The following is a 22,671-nucleotide window of genomic DNA, read 5'->3' as shown; positions in this document are numbered from 1 at the left end:
AAGGAGAAATCACCATACAGCTGAATCTATGCTGGAAATGCTCCAGATACCTTTATCAAAGAGCCAGACAAAGAGTTAATCAAAGTGTCTTAACATCTCAGGTGGCATTTGGCTCCAGTTCTCCACAATGCTTCACAAGTAAAACTTCTGCCCTCCCAAAGACATCACTTAAACACTTTAAGGGGGTATGAATAACTTCCACTGATAAAAGGGAAGTGTTTCCTCCATGTTTAATCCTTTCTTTTTACACTACTCGACAGCTTTATGTTTCTGGACAGCTATTTGCATTGTCTAGCAGACTAATGGCTAGATGACATCATTCCATGTTGAAATAGTTGATAATGATGACAGTTAACAATTGGAATTTGAGAGCAGACCTCAGTAAAAATAAGGATTCTATTACTATCCTTGCACTGCCATGGGATCATCCACCTGTGTTAGTAAGAGAACCATCCATCCGCAACCCCTTTTTCCCATTTTAGCATATGAGGTCAGGGTGTCACTTCAAGACTGACAATCATCTAGAGCCAGTGTTTACACCACAGGGAGGCTAGCCCTGCCACAGTTGTTTTTCCATACCATACACTCACACACACACTCACATCTATGGCCAGTTTAGAGTGACCAATCCATCTGCTGCATATCTTTGGAATCTGTAAGTTACAGATACTGATACACAATGCATATGATAATGAGTTCAGTATTTTTTTCAATCATTTTTTATTAAACATGCACAGGCATTACCAATCAAGTACATAATGGTTTCTGCAAACAACATTTAACTATGGCAGTACAAAAACTGTGTTTAACACCTAATTATGTGGTCCGGGGTTTTGTTTCCTCAGTCTCCATTTGCCTACTGTGTAACTCTCACCAAACTATTTAATCAGACAGTGCTCCTGGCCTGAGTCTGGAAAAGTTACATGAGTATTTAATCAGACAGTGCTCCTGGCCTGAGTCTGGAAAAGGTACATGAGTTTTTAATCAGACAGTGCTCTTGGCCTGAGTCTGGAAAAGGTACGTGAGTTTTTAATCAGACAGTGCTCTTGGCCTGAGTCTGGAAAAGGTACATGAGTTTTTAATCAGACAGTGCTCCTGGCCTGAGTCTGGAAAAGGTACGTGAGTATTTAATCAGACAGTTCTCCTGGCCTGAGTCTGGAAAAGGTATGTGAGTGTTAATCAGATAGTGCTCCTGGCCTGAGTCTGGAAAAGGTATGTGAGGATTTAATCAGACAGTGCTCCGAGCCTTAATCTGGAAAAGGTACATGAGTTTTTGATCAGACAGTGCTCCTGGTCTGAGTCTGGAAAGGGTACATGAGTATTTAATCAGACAGTTCTCCTGGCCTGAGTCAGGAAAAGGTATGTGAGTGTTTAATCAGATAGTGCTCCTGGCCTGAGTCTGGAAAAGGTATGTGAGGATTTAATCAGACAGTGCTCCGAGCCTGAATCTGGAAAAGGTACATGAGTTTTTGATCAGACAGTGCTCCTGGCCTGAGTCTGGAAAGGGTATGTGAGTATTTAATCAGACAGTTCTCCTGGCCTGAGTCTGGAAAAGGTATGTGAGTGTTTAATCAGATAGTGCTCCTGGCCTGAGTCTGGAAAAGGTATGTGAGGATTTAATCAGACAGTGCTCCAAGCCTGAATCTGAAAAAGGTACATGAGTTTTTAATCAGACAGTGCTCCTCGCCTGAGTCTGGAAAAGGTACATGAGTATTTAACCAGACAGTTCTCCTGGCCTGAGTCTGGAAAAGGTATGCGAGTGTTTAATCAGATAGTGCTCCTGGCCTGAGTCTGGAAAAGGTATGTGAGGATTTAATCAGACAGTGCTCCGAGCCTGAATCTGGAAAATACAAAAGCAAAATGAAAAAATAAATACCATAAATATCAAATTATTTGACAATTTCCCCTGTAGTTAAAAGATTTAAATAACACAATTATCATCAGAGAAAGGGAGAACAATAATATAAGAAACGTGTCTGTTAGAAATATTTTAAAATACAAAAGATTTGGAACCCTCCCCTCTCTCTTACACTGCTTAATTTGTTTTAATTTATTTTAAAAAGCATGATCTAGAATTATAATCTGTTCTTATAACCTAAACAGAACAAGCACTATCTAATTTAAAATTAAATAAACATGTAAGCCAGGTTACACAGCTAATAATCAACTTGCTAAATCAGACTTTCATACCCAGTGCAATATGCCTTTAGCCCATCCTCTGGGTATTAGCACAAGCACTCATCCGCTCTATATCTTTTGTGGCCTAATCCTGCCATATCTAAATCATTGGTGGAATTAGGTTGTTTTTTTTTTTTTTTGGCTTGTTTGTTTGTTTGTTTTGTCCAGGTATAACCAAAAAACAAAACTAGTTTTTCTTCTGCTATGGAAACAATTACAGGTAGCCCTAATCTACATAACATTTTTTTAGTAATCATTGTGTAATAACCCACCACTGCCAACCAGTAATCAAGCAGCCTCAATCCTCACCACTGGCACCAGTGGTGGATATCCACTGGGAGAAGGACAAGTACACACACAGTATTTCCATATGCAGCTCTCTGCATCAGGTGTAATTTCCCTTAAGAACACACAGAGACCACAGTCAGTCTGGGGCTGGTTTCTCCCTCTTTCTCCAGATCCCAATGAGACTCCCCACTGGCACAGCTATCGAGTTGAGATCTCAGCTGAGTGACCAAGCCAAGATCTCCAGGACCCTCTCTGTCCAACCTGTGCTTCCTGTCCCTGCCAAAGTACCTGGCACACACACTCTTTGAGGTTTGATTTACACACACACACACACTCGCGCACACACACACACACACACACACACACACACACACACACACACACACACACACACACACACACACACACACACACCTAGGAAAGACTGGCACAGGTTTACTAGCTATGCCTCCTTCTGCCCAGACTATAAGGTAGTTTTCACTGCCACCAGTCACTCCTGCCAGCTACCTTAAGGCTCTTCCAAGGGTATTCAATATACTGAGTGCTATTAATATTAATACAAATGGTAATTTGACCAAGAGCAAGGTTATTAGGAGTGCTCACACAGTGTCACCAAATAAATATGCAAGTACTCTCAAAACTTAAATAGCTCTACAGAGATCAGCCACAATTAAATGTTTAAATATATTTAATAATAAATAATAAAAGAACACGGCAATACTAAATATATATTTACAGTGACATCACTGTTCAAAATCACAGGAAATATTTAAAACAACATTGTGGGACAGTGTCAAATAAATAAAGAAAAATATCTAAATTGAGCTTTGCTATATTCCTGACTGTATCTAAGAGAGTTACTATACCCCAGAAACTTACTTATAGAGCAAGGCAGATGTTATGGTGAATAGATCTTCTGGTTGTTGTCAGGTCCAAGACGGAATACAGAATGCTGTGTCTCTCTAAGAGACTTCTCAGTTAATATCTCAAATATTACGGATGGGTTAGCTTGCAGAATGACATAATATCTTGTCATCTGACTGTAGTTCCCAGATGAAACCCCCACTGTTGAGCTGGCAGTATTTAGAATCTACCTGTGAAAATGCATAGACCTCCTTCATGCTTTCAGAGGTAGTAAATAGCTCACTCTGAAGACAATAAAGAAAGCTTCTCAGCACAGACTCTGTGTCTCTAGCAGCATTGAAAACTGAAAGATACCATCTTTTATTGTATAGCCATAAAGTAATTTAATTTCAGTTATTTTTCTGAAGTTAACCTCCTGTATTCCAGTTTCCACTCTTAGAATATATACATTTAAACAGTTACAATAGTGTGTGTACATTTCTGTTCTCTTCTAGTAGGGCACACTGTGGATACATTTCAAGCAAAAGTGTTCTGCAAAATATCTTCTCAACACAAACATCTGTACAGAGCAGTCTGACATACACATGACAACAGTTCTAATACATTTGTAATATAAGCATCTTATATAAATCATGTTAATATTCACAAATAACATATAATTATTTACAAAATTCCAGATAGCTGTGCTGGCAGTATCCCCTTTGTCACTATCACACATTGCATCAGGACCCTATATTTTTTGAGGATTAATTTCAAGCCCTTCCAAATAAATGCATTAGACATGGGCATGCCAAGAAGGTATGTACCCAAGAATCAGTTTTGGGCAGGGAGCATCCTGTTTTACCCATGCTAAGAAGAGTGTGAAGGGAAAAAAAAATTAAGAAAATATATTTGGAGTTCAAGAATACATGTATATCTTGCAAAGATAAATATACCACTGAGAATAGTCCACTGTATCTTGAAACACAAATAATAAAAGCAAACAGAAAGGTAACATTCAAACCAAAATGATAGGCTGCCATATTTCTGTAGTTGCTAACCTTCTCACTGATTGTTTTTTGTTTGGTGACTGCTGCTCCTCTCGGAAGGTGCTACCCACTCCGATCACCCTTCAGGTTCATTCCACTCTCCTACCCTGCCCCCACTATCTGTACTTTTATACATCCCCTGACTCCTCCCCACCCAACACCTCTCCAATCACAACACACCTAAGCCAAACCCCACCCACCTGCAGATCTACATCACTCCAAACATCCACCCCTCCTACAATGCTCTACATAACATCTCTCCCTATAACCCCATTTGCCCTACTAATCTCTTTCTCTTCTCATACCTATCTCACACTTTTTCCTAACCCTTGTCATAACTTTCACACACACTCCACTACATCTTACCATCAACCTCACTTCCTATCCTACTCATCCATCTCACATGAACTCTTTACCTCTAACCCAATCTATTTCTTCACACCAAAACTGCTCCCAACCCAACCCTCCCTGTACTCCCCTCTTAAATGTGGTACCAGAAAATCCTACTCTCACACAACCCAATCTACCCTTGCCCAACACACTGCCTCACTCTTCTACTCCACCACATCTATCTCACTAGCCGGTGACATCCACCCCAACCCCGGACTCATCTCTAACATCAATCTCACCAAACCCTCCACTCAACCCACAAACTCAAAGTCCATTTGCCTTACAACACTTAATGCACAAAGCCTAAAAAACAAAATCCCTAACCTCCATGCTTGGCTCTCCCATAACCACCCTGACATTACCGCCATTTCTGAAACCTGGCTGAAAACCTATATAAAAGATAGTGAAATTCTACCACCAGGTTTCCAAATCATTCTCATTGACAGAGCCCACAAAAAAAGGAGATGGAGTAGCAATAATCTACCCCACCTGCCATACCATAACTCCCTACTCCAATAAAATACTAACTTTTGCCAACGCTGAAATTATAATAGGTTTACTAAAAATAAGCAACCACAAGTCCATATGTATTGCTGCCCTCTATATTCCCCTTGGTGATAATATCAAAACTATTGAAAACATCCTGCCTGGTTCTTCTCCAATATAAAAATGAAACCTATATACTTGGTGATACCAACATCAACTGGAATACTATTAACTCTGAAGCCCCGTCCCACACAATCAACTTGTAAAACTTCTCCCAACTAATACAATCTCCAACCAGACCAAATAAAGATGGTACCTCTGGTACCATCATTGACTGGATCCTAACAACTCACCCAAACCTTATCACCAAAGTCGGAACATTGCCTGATCCTCTCAGTGATCACCTACCAGCCTTCACCAACCATCTCCCATCTCCACTGTATAAACAACACCACTACATCCAAACCCGCAACGTCTCCTCTTTCAACCCGCTAACTTTCTCTGAATGCTTAAAGCATACTGACTGGTCCCCCTCTAAAAACCTTTCCTCTAGATGATGCCATTTCCTACTTTAACCACTCATTCCTAACCCTTCTCAATCAACAAGCCCCCGCCCCCGAACCAAATGTATCAAAACCAATCCCTGCCCATGGTTATCAAAAGATACTAAACTAGCCTTGCACCAAAAGGACAAACAATTTAAACAATATAAAAAACAACCTTAACACCCTCCTAGAGTATAAGCTACTATGAAATTCCACAAAAAAATAATAATTAAAGACTGCAAAGCCCACTACTCCAAACTCCAGTGCTTGGACTCAACAAATCCCCAAAAATTCTGGGACTCCATCTCATCCATGCTGCATCCTGGCAACAAAGAAAATCCCTGCCCAGACCCCAACCTTTCCAACCTTGAAACAGCCAGCCAGTTCAACTCATTCTTCATAGACTGCATAGCTAAACAATCAGCCTCCTTCCCATGCCCCTCCTCCACCACCACCCCTTCTGCCCCAACCACCACCCCAATCATCAACCTTCCTCCACATCCTTTTGCCTCAAGCCCATCCCCACAAGCACTATAAAAATACTTCTCCTCAAACTCAAACCCTGTAGCAATGCACCCGACAACCTTTGACCCACCTTCCTCAAACAATCTGCAGACAGCATTGCCCATCCCATCTCTATTCTTATAAATACCATTTCTGGAGCATTTCTCCCCGGGCCTCCGCTGAAAACAGGCTCTGTGGAACCTAGTCGGACATTACCAGTCAACAAATGTTAAATAAATAAAAAATTAAATAAATAAATAAATAAAAATAGATCCATGCAAGAATCATACGTCCCTTCTATCTGGCGCCATGCTTCCATCATCCCCCTCCACAAAGGTGGCAAACATACTGATACCACCAACTTCAGGCCTATTGCCATCCTTTCCCCTCTTTCTAAAATACTAAAGAAAACAATACAAGCACAACTCATAGCACATCTAACATTAAACAACCTCCGCTCCCCTACCCAACACGGCTTCTGCCCTGGCCACAGCATCATGACTGCCCTTTTTTCCTTTTTTGAAACCATAAACCTGGAATGCGACTCATGCAAGTTTGTGTCCACACTATTCCTAGATCTGTCAAAGGCCCTTGACACCATCTCACACACCTTACTTATATCCCAACTCTCCACCCTACACCTCTCTCCCACCACCATTGCCTGGTTTTCCAGCTACTTGTCCAACTGCCAACAAGTTGTGCAATTGAAAACTTCAACCTCCCCCTTCCTTCCCACACCCATAGGTGTCCCACAATGTTCTGTTCTTGTCCCTCTTCTCTTCAACCTATTCATTAACAACTTTCACAATCCATCCCAGACTCATCTATCATCCAATATGCAGATGACTCAACAATCATCTGCTCAGCCTTCTCCCCTCCAATCTCCTAGCAAAAACAGAACTAGCCTTCTCCAAAACAGAAACCTGGATGCAGTCTGACCATCTGGCACTAAATGCAAATAAAACCAAACTAATGTTTTTTCCCCTACCAAAAACTCCATTGACAAATCCATGTTCACCATACAGAGCCAAAACAACATCCTCCTTGAAATTGTTCCCAACACCAAGCTTTTTGGCATCATTATTGATGAAGAACTAAAATTTGACACCCACATCCACTCCACAATCAAGAAAATCCACCAAAGATTAGGTCTCCTCTACAAGCACAACCACTTCCTAAGCCCCTCTACCCGTCAAACTCTCGCATCCACCTTCCTACTCCCCTCCCTTATATATGGTGCCCCTCTTTTCACCATTCTCCATCTTGGCCTTTGGTCCAAACTTCAATCCTGCTATCACAAGATCTCCAAATTTGCAACCAATTCAAAAAACTCATCCCACCATTGCCATTCCCTTCTCTCCCTCAACTGGCTTGAACTACTAAACTACCTCCGTTACCTACAACTCACCATTGCCCACAGGCTCATCTTTAAACCTGCCAACTGCCCAGCTCTTGCTACTTCCTTAAAACCTTACATTCCCAACCTCTCATTCAGATTCAGAAACCAAAATCACCTTCAGGTCCACAAACCTGCACAACCTCCTGGCCATCTACAGCTGTAACACTCCTTAGCTAAACAGTGGAACTCTCTCCCTACACACCTACGCAACCTACCTAACCATGCAAATTTCAAATCTCAGCTACTCTCTCATCTTTCTTCCAAATGGGAATGCCCTTGCCACGCTCCAACTTAACCCCCCATTCCACCTTGCACTGACTCATCTAACTACCTCTATTATTACTTCATCCCACCCAAAACAATCCCTCCCCTACTAAAAACTAATTTTCTCTCTAATATCTATTGTACTATAATCTCCAATCTCAAATATACTATTACCCTCTCCATGCATAATATTTTCCAAACCTACTAATGGCTAGTAGCTATATATTTTGAAATGTTAAACCTACAATTGAGTTTATAACCAAAATATTCACTTTATGTAAATGTTGAAATTTCTATGTCTTTTCATTTTTGTAACATTGTGAGAAAAGCTAATTGCAAATATCATGGAGCTTATCTGTAAATCTTTAATTAGCTGTATGAGCTATGTCCTTTTTTAACATGTGAAATGTAACTTGCAATTATTGCGGAGCTTTTCTCTCTGGGCTTCCACTGAAAACAGGCTCTTCTTGGCCCATTGGACTTCCCCGGTCATCAAACTTAAATAAAATAAATAAATAAAAACTAGATACAAGTTCCTCTATTTATTATGTATTTATCTCTCTATTTATTTATTTATTTATTTATTTATTTATTTATTTATGTGTTTGTTGACTAGCATAGAGCACTGATCCAAGTGGTCTGTTTTTGGGCTCAGCACAGAGTCTACAGTCAAGAATCAAACAAATTGTCATAACAGGTAGGTTACATAATTATGTGCATGTTGTTAACAATTAGTTAAATAGGTTATAATTAATTAAAAAATTATACTGCAACTATGTTATCTTCTATTCTAGACTACACTCACACTTTCCTTCCCAGACATCCCAAAAGGCAGCGGATCAATGTCTTTCTAGGTGTATCAGCCCTGCAATAACTTATCAAATAAGCCATTTGAGAAAATCTTACCTAGCATAATATTTGCCAAACATTGTATTAGCCTTGTTTGTGATAATCATCCCCTGTTCTATTAAAAGCTAAATGTTTTAATTGTAAATATCTATAAAAGTCCTTGTTATGCAGTCCATGCTGGGCTTGTATCTCCAGGAATGATCTAAAACATGGCTAGAGGATAACTAGAAATATCTTACCAGTCCTAACTTATACATTTGTGACTGTATGTTCTTCAGTTCTGGATTCATAAGACCTAAGTACTCATGAAAAAATTAGAAAGTGTGGAAAAACAAAAAAACAAACAAAAAAAAAACAGGCCATGACTTTCTGATTACTAAGTTTTACTCCTGCAGGCTGTGTAATCAAGGTATATATGCTAACTAATTTTGACCCAGCTCATGCAGACATTCCTAAAAGTAGAATTGCCTCCAACTATCCAACTTAATGGATCCAAGGCTATTTCAAACTTCTCTAAAGTATACAACAATTTGTGTCCTGCTTTAGAAATCAAAACATTAAATAGCAGCCTATATGCTATATCAATCCCAGGGCCTATAGGTCCTCAAAGGAGAACATTTCACATCATAATCATGACTGGAAATTAAAAAAAATAAAATACAGTTATTGTCTTTAAACAAGATAAGTAATGCTTTGGAGGGGCAAGGACAGTTACATTACGAAATGTTTACCAATTTAGGAAAAAAAAACAGACATGCATACTACCAATAGTTTTATTCCAGAGCTGGCTAAATACTTTCAACCATCCAAGAACAGCTTAGTCTCTTTTAACTTAATACTGTAGTTTCTCTCTGTGGCTGCCACAACTGAACCTAATAGATCAATCTCCAAATGTCTAATTTAATGAAAGGACCACTAATATGGAAATTGTTCCCTGAATCTATCTGATGACTCATAGTAAGTTTTTCCATTTTTTTCTTGATTAACACAAGATATTAATTAAACTATTCCAAAAGACGGAAAACAATTCAGTGGATTTAATGAATATTAGGGTATAAGTAGTAAAACATAGCTTTATGAACATCACCCCTCCTCATTGTGTCCCTTCAGCATCTTTTGTTTTCCTCCAGAATGACCAGTGCCAAATACACCTAATGCTATTTAAAGCAGAAGTGGTAAAACAGGGAAGAAAACAACCTTGCCTAGTGTTTTGATTGATCACCACCAACTCACAGGTAAAATGCCCAACTTTAATAGCCATCAGGCCATCCTGCTAAAGGTCCTGTATAGTTCCAATACAGGACTCAGAAAACTCAAATGCTCTTAATACATGGTACAGCTAGTTTAACTTAAAAATAATTAAAGGCTTTCTTTTCATCTTTGACCAAAAAAAAATGTTGATATGACTTCCTTGGCTGTCTTTTATGTCAATAAAAAGTTTGAGGAATCTTTTCCATAGCTGTATGCCCCTGAGTGAAATTGTACTGATCCACCTGTACTAACATAGCAATATTTTTTGCAACTTACCTGCCCACATACTCGCGTAGGTTTTATAATCCACATTCAAGAGAATAATAAGATTCTAAGTCTCTAATATATCACTGGCTTACCTGTCATAGTAGTTGCTTTCAAAAAATGAAATTAACATTATATAATTTCAAAAGAAAAGGAAAAAATGCTAGCTAATGCTAAATACACGTTAATGGAACAACCAACATCTAATAACCTGATATATATCATTTTAAACAAGACACATCTTTATTAAACCGTCACTTACTACATAAGCAATCATACATTTATATAAATGAAAACAAACAACACCTACACAATCCTAGTTGCAAGCAGTTTACATCACAAACCATACTAACACACTCCCAGTTGCAAACATTATACATCATACATCACTTACAACCTGATATCTTGGAAAAATGCCTTCAAAGTAGTAAAGTACAACTAGAACTTCCTTTCCATAACAGAAAATGTACAATTTATTGTGTCAGAAGTCATCAACTAGTTTCTGTGTTTAATCCTTTTAGGGGAAAGACTATCAAATTTTAAAATAAATTACAATTACTTAGTTGGTAACATATAAATGTGTCAAAAACATTTTCAGCATTGCACATATAATACATCAATGTTATTAATATAATGATGGTTAACATGAACTGTTACTGCGCTCACTGTAGAACTAGACTTGATTTTCACAAGGCATTTATATGATCACAAAAATTCTATAAATCTTAGTATTTATGTCTATTAATTAATAGTTCCTCTCTCTGAACAATTTCAAAACATTATATCTCCCACATTTAAACATACTAGTTACATCAGGATTCTGTAAAGGTGATACATTATTAATCACTGACTTACTGTGCCAAATTACTCAGCTTTTACTGAGTTTTGGGGTTCAAATGAAAGGGTGCCACGATTACCGAGTGGCACCCCTTCATTTCCGATTTTTTCTTTTGTTTTTTAATTTTCGCGCTGTTAGAGCTGACATCATCATGTGCTCGATGACGTCAGCTCTGTCAGGGCTACCAGCCTGTCAGAATTGAACTCAAGGAGCTCATGCATTTCTGGCTGGCCTGGCTGCTCAAATGCAAGCAGGAACGGCAACAAATGGTTGTTGTTACAGCACTATGGATCATTATCGGACTAACTCTGTGGTGGAGAAACTAACTTTCAGAAGGGTGGGTGCGGGAACGGCAATGTTGGGGAATCAGACTAACTCTGCAGTGGAATGAAGAGGGTGTGTGTGGAATGAAGACTCCAAGTAAGGAAACTAACTTTCAGAGAGAGAAGGGTGTGTGTGTATGTGTGTGTGTGTGTGTGTGTGTGTGTGTGTGTGTGTGTGTATGTGTGTGTGTGTGTGTGTGTGTGTGTGTGTGTGTGTGTGTGTGTGTGTGTGTGTGTGTGTGTGTGTATGTGGTGGCTAGAGGTACCTAAAAAGAGCCTAAAATCCCTAGCCACCACCACTTGTGAGCTTTGCCCAGGTTTTTTTGTGCTAACAGTTGAGAGCTGTGATGAGAAGTGAGAAGTGAATTTGTATTCCCCTATTATTGCCTTTGTTTGCCCAGGGTTTTTATGCTAAGAGGTTGAGAGCTATGGTGAGAAGTGAGAACTGAATTTGTATTCCCCCATTATTGGCTTTGTTTGTCTAGATTTATTGTGCTAAGAGGTTGAGAGCTATGGTGAGAAGTGAGAACTGAATTTGTATTCCCCCATTACTGGCTTGTTTGTCCAGGTTTTTTATGTTAAGAGGTTGAGATCTATGGTGAGAAGTGAGAACTCAATTTGTATTCCCCCATTATTGGCTTTGTTTGTCCAGGTTTTTTGTGCTACGAGGTTGAGAGCTGTGGTGAGAAGTGAGAAATGAATTCACTAAATGATAGCCATTAAGTTATAGTCTTCCTGTTTTTCAGGAAGCTGCTGATTTGGCATAGCGATATGTTGCTCTGACTGTAGTGCATAGGGTCCTGGGTTAAAGACTTGCTAGTGAAATGCATGGTGGTAACACAACATTTTAGCCTAGCAACTTTACAAAATTATACAAGCAATGTTTAAAATGTGTCCCTGGTTTTTGACCTTTTGTCCCCTCCCAAAAAAATGAAATTGAAAATAAGTGTGAGAAGCTGTGCAAGATGCCTATAGCTTACACTACTGTCATTCTATTTATAATGTGGGTGTGGAAGTAGACTTTTATGATGGAAATGTTCTGAATTGGGCAGTTTTGTCATTATTGGTTCATGCATTTTGTTTCATTGCCTACAGTACAGCCTACTGGAAAAATGTTCAAACAATAAATTTAAAGTGCGCTCTAACAAATGTGCTGTATTATACAAGGAATATAATTTAATAAAGTCAGGAAGGTGTATCAAAGAAAATAACACATGTATGTTTCCTGTTTTGTGTGCAAGGGGCCAATGATTTAAAAACAGCCCAAAGGTAATCTTTATCCACCACTGGCCATTGATGCATTTTCTTTGGATGTGGTGTGGGTTTCAATGCTATTTCAATGAATGTCAGTTTCAAGGGCAGAGAAGTTTTAATGTCAAGTTTATTTTCATTGTGAGACAGTATTGCTTTGTTTACCAGATTCTATTAGTGTTTGTGCATTGTTGTGCTGTAAAATGTAAAAATAAAATCCATATAATCATTGTAGAAGTAAAGCAGTATGCACACATTAGTGTTTATGGTAAATGGGGTGAAATAGCCAGGTAATGGGACATTGGAATGGCTGCAGGGGGACTCTGATGCCATATTGTGTTTGTCTGTTCTTCAGTTTGCATTTGAAAGTTGGTATCCCGCAATTCCATTGGAGTGGGTGGGGGTTACATAATTATGTATGCAAATCATATGTTAAACAGCGTACAAATTTGTACCTATTTTTCATGGGCCTTATACAGATTTTTGATGTTTCCAGGTTGAGAGGTATGGTGGTATCTGTTTTCCAGAATGTAATTTCTTGTTTCTGATCATGAATTCCCTGAAGGCACCAAATACATCATCTTAGATAGTCTCATTAATATTATTTCTTTCAGCATCTTTTTTATACTCTGCATAAATGAAGTCATTCTCACTTGATGCCCTTCCTTTTTTAAACTTGTATAGAATCTATGGAATTTCCTCTTTCACCACTGTGAATGAATCAACATTTGGCAATATTGGCAAGAATATTTTTTCTAAACGAAGCTTGAATTCTACACCTAACATTATTTAAGAAAGTACTGTAAACATACTGCAAATATTAGGAACATTCAATATCTCCTCAAGCCTTAATCACATTGGCAGAAGTAGTTTGAAGGCACATGACTGTGTCTAGCTATAATAACGATAAGCCTAAAAGCTAAAATTCTTTATTACACAAGGGAAAAGTGTCTTAAAAACCCTCTTCAACTTCTCTAAACAAATTTCAGTGTTATTTATGTGTTTATTTTTTTTAATAATTCTTGAACCAAGTGTAACAACTGGACCAGCTCTTCCTTCTGTATGTCCTTTCTACCTTTAGCACTCTAAATTTATGCTGTTTATTTTCTAATTCCACAACTTACTATTTAATAAGAGCTTAATTAGGGTAGTGTAATATCAAATGCAAATGACCTTTCAGAGTATCCCATAACATATGCAGTAGGGACAATTGTGTCACACTGATGTCTCTTCTTTCCATAAATCTGACATAGGCATTTCTTGTTGGAGGTAGTTTAAGTCAGTCGCATTTAGTCACCACCACCTAGACAAAGGCTGCAATCTTGAGTATCAATCATACTAGTAGAGGAGAATGATCATTAATCATTGTTAGTAATAACTCCCAGTTGTCTACTTGGCTGGTAGGAGAGTTAGTCCAAAACACCTTATCATGTATGAATCTCTTCATTAAGAGATAATAATCTCTATAAAACAATGCCATTTGTGACCTGAAAAAAACTCATATCTAGCAAAGACAAGTGATGAACCATCATCATTCATGTTATAGTCAAAGCAGACAGCTTTGGTATCATAACCAAGGTAGTGTCATTTGGGTAAGTTAAACAGTTAAAATCATCAGTCAGTATGAGCTCACCCTATGTCTAGTCAAAAAGTATACTACCAAAGATAAGATAGGGTTTTTGAGAGGACCCTATCGGTACTGGCATTCAAATATGTGACCACAAGCTCTTAATGCTAGTCAAACATTTAGAAACATCATGCCATTTGCTTAGCAGGTATAACAACTTCTCTTCCATGAAGAGTGTGACATAGTGGCCTTTACCCAAACCCCACATTTGCCTAATTTGCTATGCTCCCTACTACTGAGTTGTGTGTCTTGCAGCAGAGTAGTATCCATCTTATGTTGTTATATCCATCTTATATTGTTTCATTAACGGCAATGGCAATAACTTGCTGTGTTTCACTGGGCTATTATGCCCATTTACATTCAATGAGCCCACTAACATGAAAAGTGAAACTGCAAACCCAAAAGGTGCAAGGTAAATAATAAACTTAGTGAGATGTAAGAGCATACTTATAATATCACATTCTGTCAACAAGGTGAAAAAAGTATCTAAATCCCACAGAGATCTGTTTTCTTAGATGAGTATTCCCCATTCCTATCCCCCTAAAACAAGCTTATAAACAAAGTGTCTAAAACTACCACGCAAAAACCTGAAACCTCAACTTAAAGAGGGACACCTTATGATGAATGATATAGATTTGAATATACTTCCAATGCAGGGGTCAGAAAAGATTGCCCCTAGCCTAACAAACTGGAAGAAGGACCCTAATAAGAGCTTTAGATATGCTATCTTCCACTCCTAGCTGTGATGCATATCCATCCAACCAAATCTGGATCCAGCACTAGGTGACCTAGGCAGTCACCTAAGGCCCAGTGATTGGGTGGGGGGTAAAAAATAAATTAATTCTTTCACTTTTTTTTTCATTAGATTTCAGTCTGACAATTTTGACCTACCAGTGCCCACCTATCTGGCTAGGCATCAGGTGCTGCGGGTTTAAAGTTGCCTGCTAAATTGTTTTCTCTAATATATGTGTCTGTGTGTGTGTGTGTGTGTGTGTGTGTGTGTGTGTGTGTGTGTGTGTGTGTGTGTATGTGTGTGAAAAAAAAACTGTGGTACATGGCAATGGCAGTTAGTATTAGCAGCAAACAATATGAAGTGCGTCTGTCCCCAATAACTTGATGAATTTTGGTAAGATTGTGAATTGCACTTAATAAATAATCACAATAGAAAAGTTAGAGAAAAGTTAGAGACTTCTTTGACTTCAGAAAATGTATATCAATTCACATTACTCACTTTTTCTGCCAATCTCGAGTTAATAGTGCTCATGTTTTAAAAGTGCTACTGACTGTCCCCAGTACCTCCTAAAACTGATGACTTTTGGAGTGGTTTTGAATTACAGTTAATGGCAATAGTCAGAGAGAGTTATAGACTTCTTTGACTTCAGAGAACACATATTAATTCCGTCATTCTGTCAATATCTTATGTTAATAGTGCTAATATAAAAGTGTCCTTGAATGTCCATAATTATTTCTGGATTTGTCCCCGATTTGTTGAAAGGTTTGGTTGGTAACTGGTTGATGACCTTTGGAGAAAAGGAGGTGAATTACACTAAGTAATGACAATAATTACAGTTATAGACTTATTTGACTTCAGAAGATGTATATTAATTCACTCATTCTGTCAATATGTCAAGTTAATAGTTCTAACATTTTAAAAAGTGTCCCTGACTGTCCCAAATTATTTCCAGGTTTTGTCTCAGGTTTGTTGAGAACCATGGATGATTACTGCCAAGTACAGATACAGCTGTAAGTTAAAACAGGGGCTGCAATGGACTGGTTCTCTTACACACACACACACACACACACACACACACACACACTCACACACATGCAGCATTTTAGAGGGCTTTTGATGCCACATTGTCTGGTATTGTGATTTGCTTTCCCCCTGAGGACTATTTGATTGACCATGCCCCACTAGACCATGATCTAGCACTTCATCCAACCTAGTGGTGACTGGTTACCTCAGTGCGAGGATTGGGGTTGCAAGAAGGAACTAAATGGATGGGGATTACTGAAACAGGGTAGGGCTACATTTTAGGGCTACATTACAGCAGGTTAATGACCTTCTACCTTTGCTCAAACAATAGTTGGATTAGTCACTTTCATTCACACAATGCCTCAGTACCCAAGAATTCTAGCCACTTTATTGAGTATATATACCCCAGATATCTGACAGCAATCACCAGGACTGGCCTTGGATGAAAAGGACTCCTGGATTAAGGAGTCCATAGCACCTCCCTATTGCTCATTGCCCCCTGCACTCCCAGTATCTCTCCCATACTTCTACCCCATCTTAGCCCCACACCACCCAGACAAATTATTTCCTTCTTGTTTATTTTTTCAGACTTTGTCTTACTCTTCTGCTTGTATCCTTCATCTTTCAACACACCCTACTAGCTAACTCTGCACATAAAAACTGTGGAAGAGGTAACCAAATTAAGCTGAGAATCCAGAGCTGTGTTCTAGATGCTATGAGATGCAACTTAGAGCTTTTCCGCTACCTTTTTATCCAATGAATGCCTGAACAAAAATCATGAATAAGGAAAGAAGTCCAGTCTTATTTTTTCTTTTTTTTCAAGGAAGAAATGCACTCAATCCAAAGCCTAATATTGAAACCCAACAAAGTAATAATTCCCAATAAATGCTGAAGACAAATACTTTCAATACATAAATCATTCCTGGGAACAGTGCATGCCTCCCTACTCCTCCTTCTTCCCAGTAATATAGTCATAGTCTATGAGTCTATGCACCCCTCTGGTGTTAAGTTAGGATGGAAATGAAACAATGAACGGGCACAGGCATATATATGTTGTTCCTGTCATACATATACATAGTGTGCCTCGTCTCCCTACAACCAAATTAAAACCACCTTCTGTGTACCTCTCTGATGTTATTTTAGAAACAAACTGAAAAAAATCAAATGACCATGACAACAGATTTCAACGTGTTACTATCAGATGTATATTTATTATTTATTTATTTGTTTGTTGTTTTGTTTATTTACATACGTTTACTAAGAAGGTCTGTATGGGTAGTGGTGATCTCTTTTCAGTGGATTCTTGTAGAGATATCTCCGAGAGAATACATTAGCCAAGTACAATACATTACAAACATACTTAGTAGTAAGTTTAATTAACAGCATGTTATTTTGCTTGCCACCCAAGGAGATGGAAAAAATTTTGGACCATCTCAGCAAATTTTCAGTCTGCTAAACGCCATTTTGAGACAGATGTAAACAAAAAGTTTTCAAGATGTTTTTAAGTCAGAAGAGTTAAATTTTAAACATATATATGTATATATGGGTCTAGTCCGTATGATCAAATGTTTTTAATGTCGAATGAAAATATCAGCATTAAGATGATCGAACAAAGTATTGAACACCTAAAAGAGTGACTCTCAAAAGATCGAGAAAGAAAAATTATTTCCTCTCCTGATCTTCACATTAAAGTCCATGATAATACTTGCTTCAAATTTGTCTGAATAGTGGCAGCGTTGCAGAAAGTTTTTATAAGGTGAGGTATAGGGTTAGGGGTGGGGAAGGGACCGCATTAGGGTTAGGGATAGCACCCATTACTTAGGTATGCAGGGGAGCTGCCCTTTCCTCCAATCCTAACCCTATACCTTACTATAAAAAAAAAACTCCATAGTATTGCCACTACACAAGGCACACTTGGACACATAAACATGTAGAAGCATACACTAATAACATTGCATCTGTCCCCTTACCTGACTCTGACCCTAACCCTAAAATACACACACACTACCACACAATCATACAATACCTATCCCCTCACCAAACCCCAACCCTAACCCCGAATCTCAAACACATAATGTCTAGATTTTTGTCTCATATTTGTGGTCTTTTCCTCATAAAATGTATCTTTTTTTTTGGAAAACCACATATCCTGTTATTCTAGCAACTTTCTAAGTTTATAAGAACAATATTTAAAATTTGTCCCTATTTTATACCTACCCCTTATTATTTTAGGCTTTGTCCAGATTTCTTGCAAGAGGCTGAGAGGTATGCTAATGGAGCGAGGCCATTATCATACCCCATCAATTCAACTTTAAAAAATAATTGAAATCTCAAGGTGGCATTACTCAAACGTCAGTTCTACTACATACAGACCAGTTCTCCCAAGCCACATAGATGATAACTAAACAGACAAAGACTCTTAGTTTGCTTGTCTCTATTAGATGAGTCTCCATCATCCTCATGTTAAGTTGGCAGCACTGCCAAATGTACTGAAAAATGAACATTTGCTTAGAAATGAAGGGCAACAAGGGATAAAAAGTATGGTTAAGGGGGAAGGAGGGAGAGAGAAAAAAGGCAATGCAAGGAAAGGGGAATTATAATGATTTACTACTGAAATACTAATCAAATGTTCTGAATATCCACAAGTTTTCAGCGATATCTTCTTAGATGCAATTTGGTCTTAAAATGGATAATTAGATATCCTGCATCAAAAATGTCTATACAAATGCTCACACACACAGGTAACTGATAAAAAAATAAACACATATTCTCAAGGACCCCCCAGATTCATGAACTGTTCCTTAGTTTGAATTATGATGAATTATGAGTCATAAATGTCTTTGCTGCAGGTTGCTTAGCTAATGCGAGGAGAGCATAAAATCATGACTAGGTTTCAACTTAAAACTTAATTCTATCTCTGCTTGCACCAGACTATCCCAGGCTGAATATGGATCCTTAAATTATTTCTATCCCTTTTGGGATTAGAATATGTAGGGAATTGAGGGTAGACTATGGAAGCTTTATTTCTTTACTTTCACTCAGAATAAAATACTGCTTTGACCTTTTTATAATTTTATAATCAGTTTTGAAAAGTGATGGACAAAAACAGTCTTGGCTCCATTATAAAAAGTAGAATCCAATGACCAAGCTGTTTGAAAGACTTTATTCTTTTGACTATATGCCAATAATTTGATGATCAAAAGCTAAGGTGTAGCATTTACTACAAGTGGCTTTTCTGCAAAAGATAGATGTTTTTTTCCAGTATGGAGACCACCAAAGTCTTTATAAAGCACTGTAGGCAACCAGTTTTACAGACACTTGATCTTATCATTTCCTTGAGCATTTTCTGACACTCCAAGTATTCACAGAGTATCTGTATCTATTTTCAGTAGCATATTCTCTAAATAATAATGATTTACAGGTTTACCCAAAAATTAAGTTTGAATCTCCATTTCTTCTAAAAAAAAAGATCACTCGGCCCCCTTTTTCATTTGATGAAACGTTTTGTGTAGCCAGTCTATTGCCCAACTTTTGATGCTGCTGATATGTCAGTTTTTTGAATTCTAAAAGATATCACAGAACACATATGTTACTCAGTTCTTCCTCCTTGCATTCCTCCCCGAGTTCCCCTGATGTATTACTGTCTTCCTCAGGTGCACTGAATGCACTAGACTCAATACTGCTGATCCTTACCAATTGCGAGATTTTCAAAAAAGTTAATCAGGGTGGTTAATCCTAATGATTTTTGCTTGTGTCTGACAATCTGGCTAAACTTCAGCTACCTGCAATGGTTGACACAACTGTTGAAAATTTATGCTTTACCAAACATATGCTAGTATATAGGGAATGACACACTCAATGACCTACTCTCTTCTCACTGTAACAGAAATAAAATTCAGTAATTTTCTTACATTGAGAACTAGTTGTTCCTTCAGAGAACCTCCCATCACATGACAAGCTTTATCAGTTTTATAGCTAATCATAACTTAGTCCTTAGTATTGTTAATTTGCCTGAAAAGCAGAGAGATGCTACATAGTTATCTCTTACTCTCTCAATCTACGCATTCATTTACCAACTTTGTACTTAACTTGAAAATAAAAGTTGCTGTTTACTTGTTAGAATAATGTGACTTACACGCATACCTCTTAACTTCTTAGGTGAAGAACTCTGGACAATGACAAAAATGATGGGGAAAAGGTTCAAAATCATCCACCAGGAAAAGTGTATTTAAGCTGATAAAAAAGGCCACCTTCAAGGAAAAATAGTAAGTGACTAAGTTATATGACATATATGTTCTGTTTATGTGAGTCATGTCTTTTTTTCACATAATTTTTATTGATTTTTATGAATACAGGTGTAACAAAACTATTAAACAATGAGAATAAACCTAACTATATACAGTGACCATAACAAATATGCTTTTGTCAATACATTCACATTTTATCTAACAGTTTTTATAGTTTTAACCAAGCCAGTTGTTTATGTGACATTCTTGAAGTTCTTGAAGTTATAGTCAACAATTCTCTGTTACATACAATTTTGGCCAATAATATAAATTCCACAAATGATGTAATTTTTTTACTTTTCCAATTTGAGGTAATGTTTTTTCTTGCTATTGGAAGTAGGAACCAGAGGAGGTATACCTGTGTACCTGGAATGTACACTGTATCAGAGAATTAAATAATAACAGTGAGTCAGTCACTTCACATTTATCTGGCCACAATGCTTTTATAAAATATTTAAATTCCAGCCAAAAAGGGATTAGAGTTTTACATTCTATAAACATATGCGCCCAGTCTGCACATACTGTTACTTCACATTTCCAGCATTCAGATATTTCATTTCCTGATATCAATGCTATTTTATGAGGAGTAAAGAAGCTTCTGTGAATGAACTTTCATGTTTAGATTTTCCAAAAGGGAGATGATGTAGTGTTACTAACTGATTTAAGTATTACTGTTTTCTCCTTTTCTGAAAATCTGAATTTATTAATCTTTTCTGCGTAATTCCATAGAGATTCATCTGGGTTTGTATGTCCGTTCATAGTGTCCTATATATTCCTGACACTGAAAACCCATCATTATTGCATAATGTAATAATTTCACAAAAAAGTGATAGAATTTTGGGTCTAGATGTGGATTTCACTATTTGACTTATTTTGAATTCATTTACTATATACTCTCTGAATGTTTGTATGTTTAACCAATTGTTTTGATTTATGTTATATCTTGCTATGAGGGAAGTGGCCTCCTGTATATAATTGGAATCAAGAAATTGATACCAGAATACTAATCCATTTCCATTTATTTCTCCTATTTTTTCATGTTGTAAGAGTCCAGACATTTGTTTGTAAATGATATATGAAACATTAAAAATAATAGGTCTCTCATCTTGTAATCTTTGTTCATTATTTGTTTAAACTTCTTTGCTATGTAGTCAACAAAGGGAGAGAATTTTTTCTTTTTTCACCAAACCATGTAGAAACAAGGAATAACACCAAACTACCAAGCTGGCAAAAGAATACCACGAGTCTTGTGTCAGACAGATTTAATAAAACTCACTCTCTAGCGCCTCGGCTTAAACCAGCCTTCAAGGAGTTATAAAATAATCAGCACATAGCACATATATGTATATATATATATATATATATATATATATATATATATATATATATATATATACACACACACACACAGACACACACACACACACACATATATATATATATATATATATATATATATATATATATATATAGATACGCACACACACACACACACACACACACACACACACACACACACACACGCAATCAAATACAATTAATTAAATAAAATTAATTAAATAATGACATAATTAATCAATCATTTGTAAAAAAAACTTTTAAAGCAACACCCTCCAGTTACATTCATTATTCAAACCCACTGGAGAAAGTGTGTTAAACTTTAAAATATACAAAGTTTCCTTATACAGCAGCTTCTTTTTTACAATCCCCTCATCAGTCTCTAAAATTTGTTCCAAAATACTAGCTCTCAATAACGAAAAATCACTATTATGGCAGGCATAAAAATGTGATGCTAAAGGACTTATAGCATTATTATTTTCTATATCTGTAACATGCTCCTGGAGCCATAACTTGAATACTCTTTTTGCTTCCCCTATATAGAACAAATTACAGGTGCAAGATAATACATATATCACCGACTTGGTCGTACATGTATATACAGATGTAGGACAAAATCTAGTGCCATTAATTCTTTCAAAGTACTTAATAATGTTAGGGCAAACTGAACACCTTCTACAAGGGAAGGTGCCACACCCAGCAGGATATATATTTACTTCTTCTCCTGGTTGTATAAATTTATTGTGCACCACCATATCTTTGATATTCCTGCTTCTTTTGAATAAAATACAGGGAGCTCTATATAGATTTTTTACACCATCCATGTTAATCAAATAAGGCTAATAATATTTAATAACATCAATAATTTTGTGACTCAAAATATTGTAGTCAGTCACAAAATAAACCTTTCTACCACCATATAATATATTAGCCTCCCTATTG

At 37.3% G+C, this 22,671-nt stretch overlaps 1 protein-coding gene across 1 annotated transcript in view; it reads left to right on the top strand.

The window, feature by feature from the left end:
- The window catches only part of SHISA8 (shisa family member 8), a 1,285,711-nt gene that overhangs the window by 493,273 nt on the left and 769,767 nt on the right, over positions 1–22,671 (top strand). Inside the window, exon 2 of the mRNA XM_044075429.1 lies at positions 20,264–20,370. The gene's annotated coding sequence lies outside the window, so the exon portion shown is untranslated. The remainder of the gene's footprint in view (positions 1–20,263; positions 20,371–22,671) is intronic.

Source organism: Protopterus annectens, chromosome 1.part1, assembly GCF_019279795.1.
Source record: "Protopterus annectens isolate FY-2018-M chromosome 1.part1, PAN1.0, whole genome shotgun sequence".
Lineage (NCBI taxonomy): Eukaryota > Metazoa > Chordata > Ceratodontiformes > Protopteridae > Protopterus > Protopterus annectens.
This window is presented reverse-complemented; position numbering and strand designations above follow the sequence as displayed.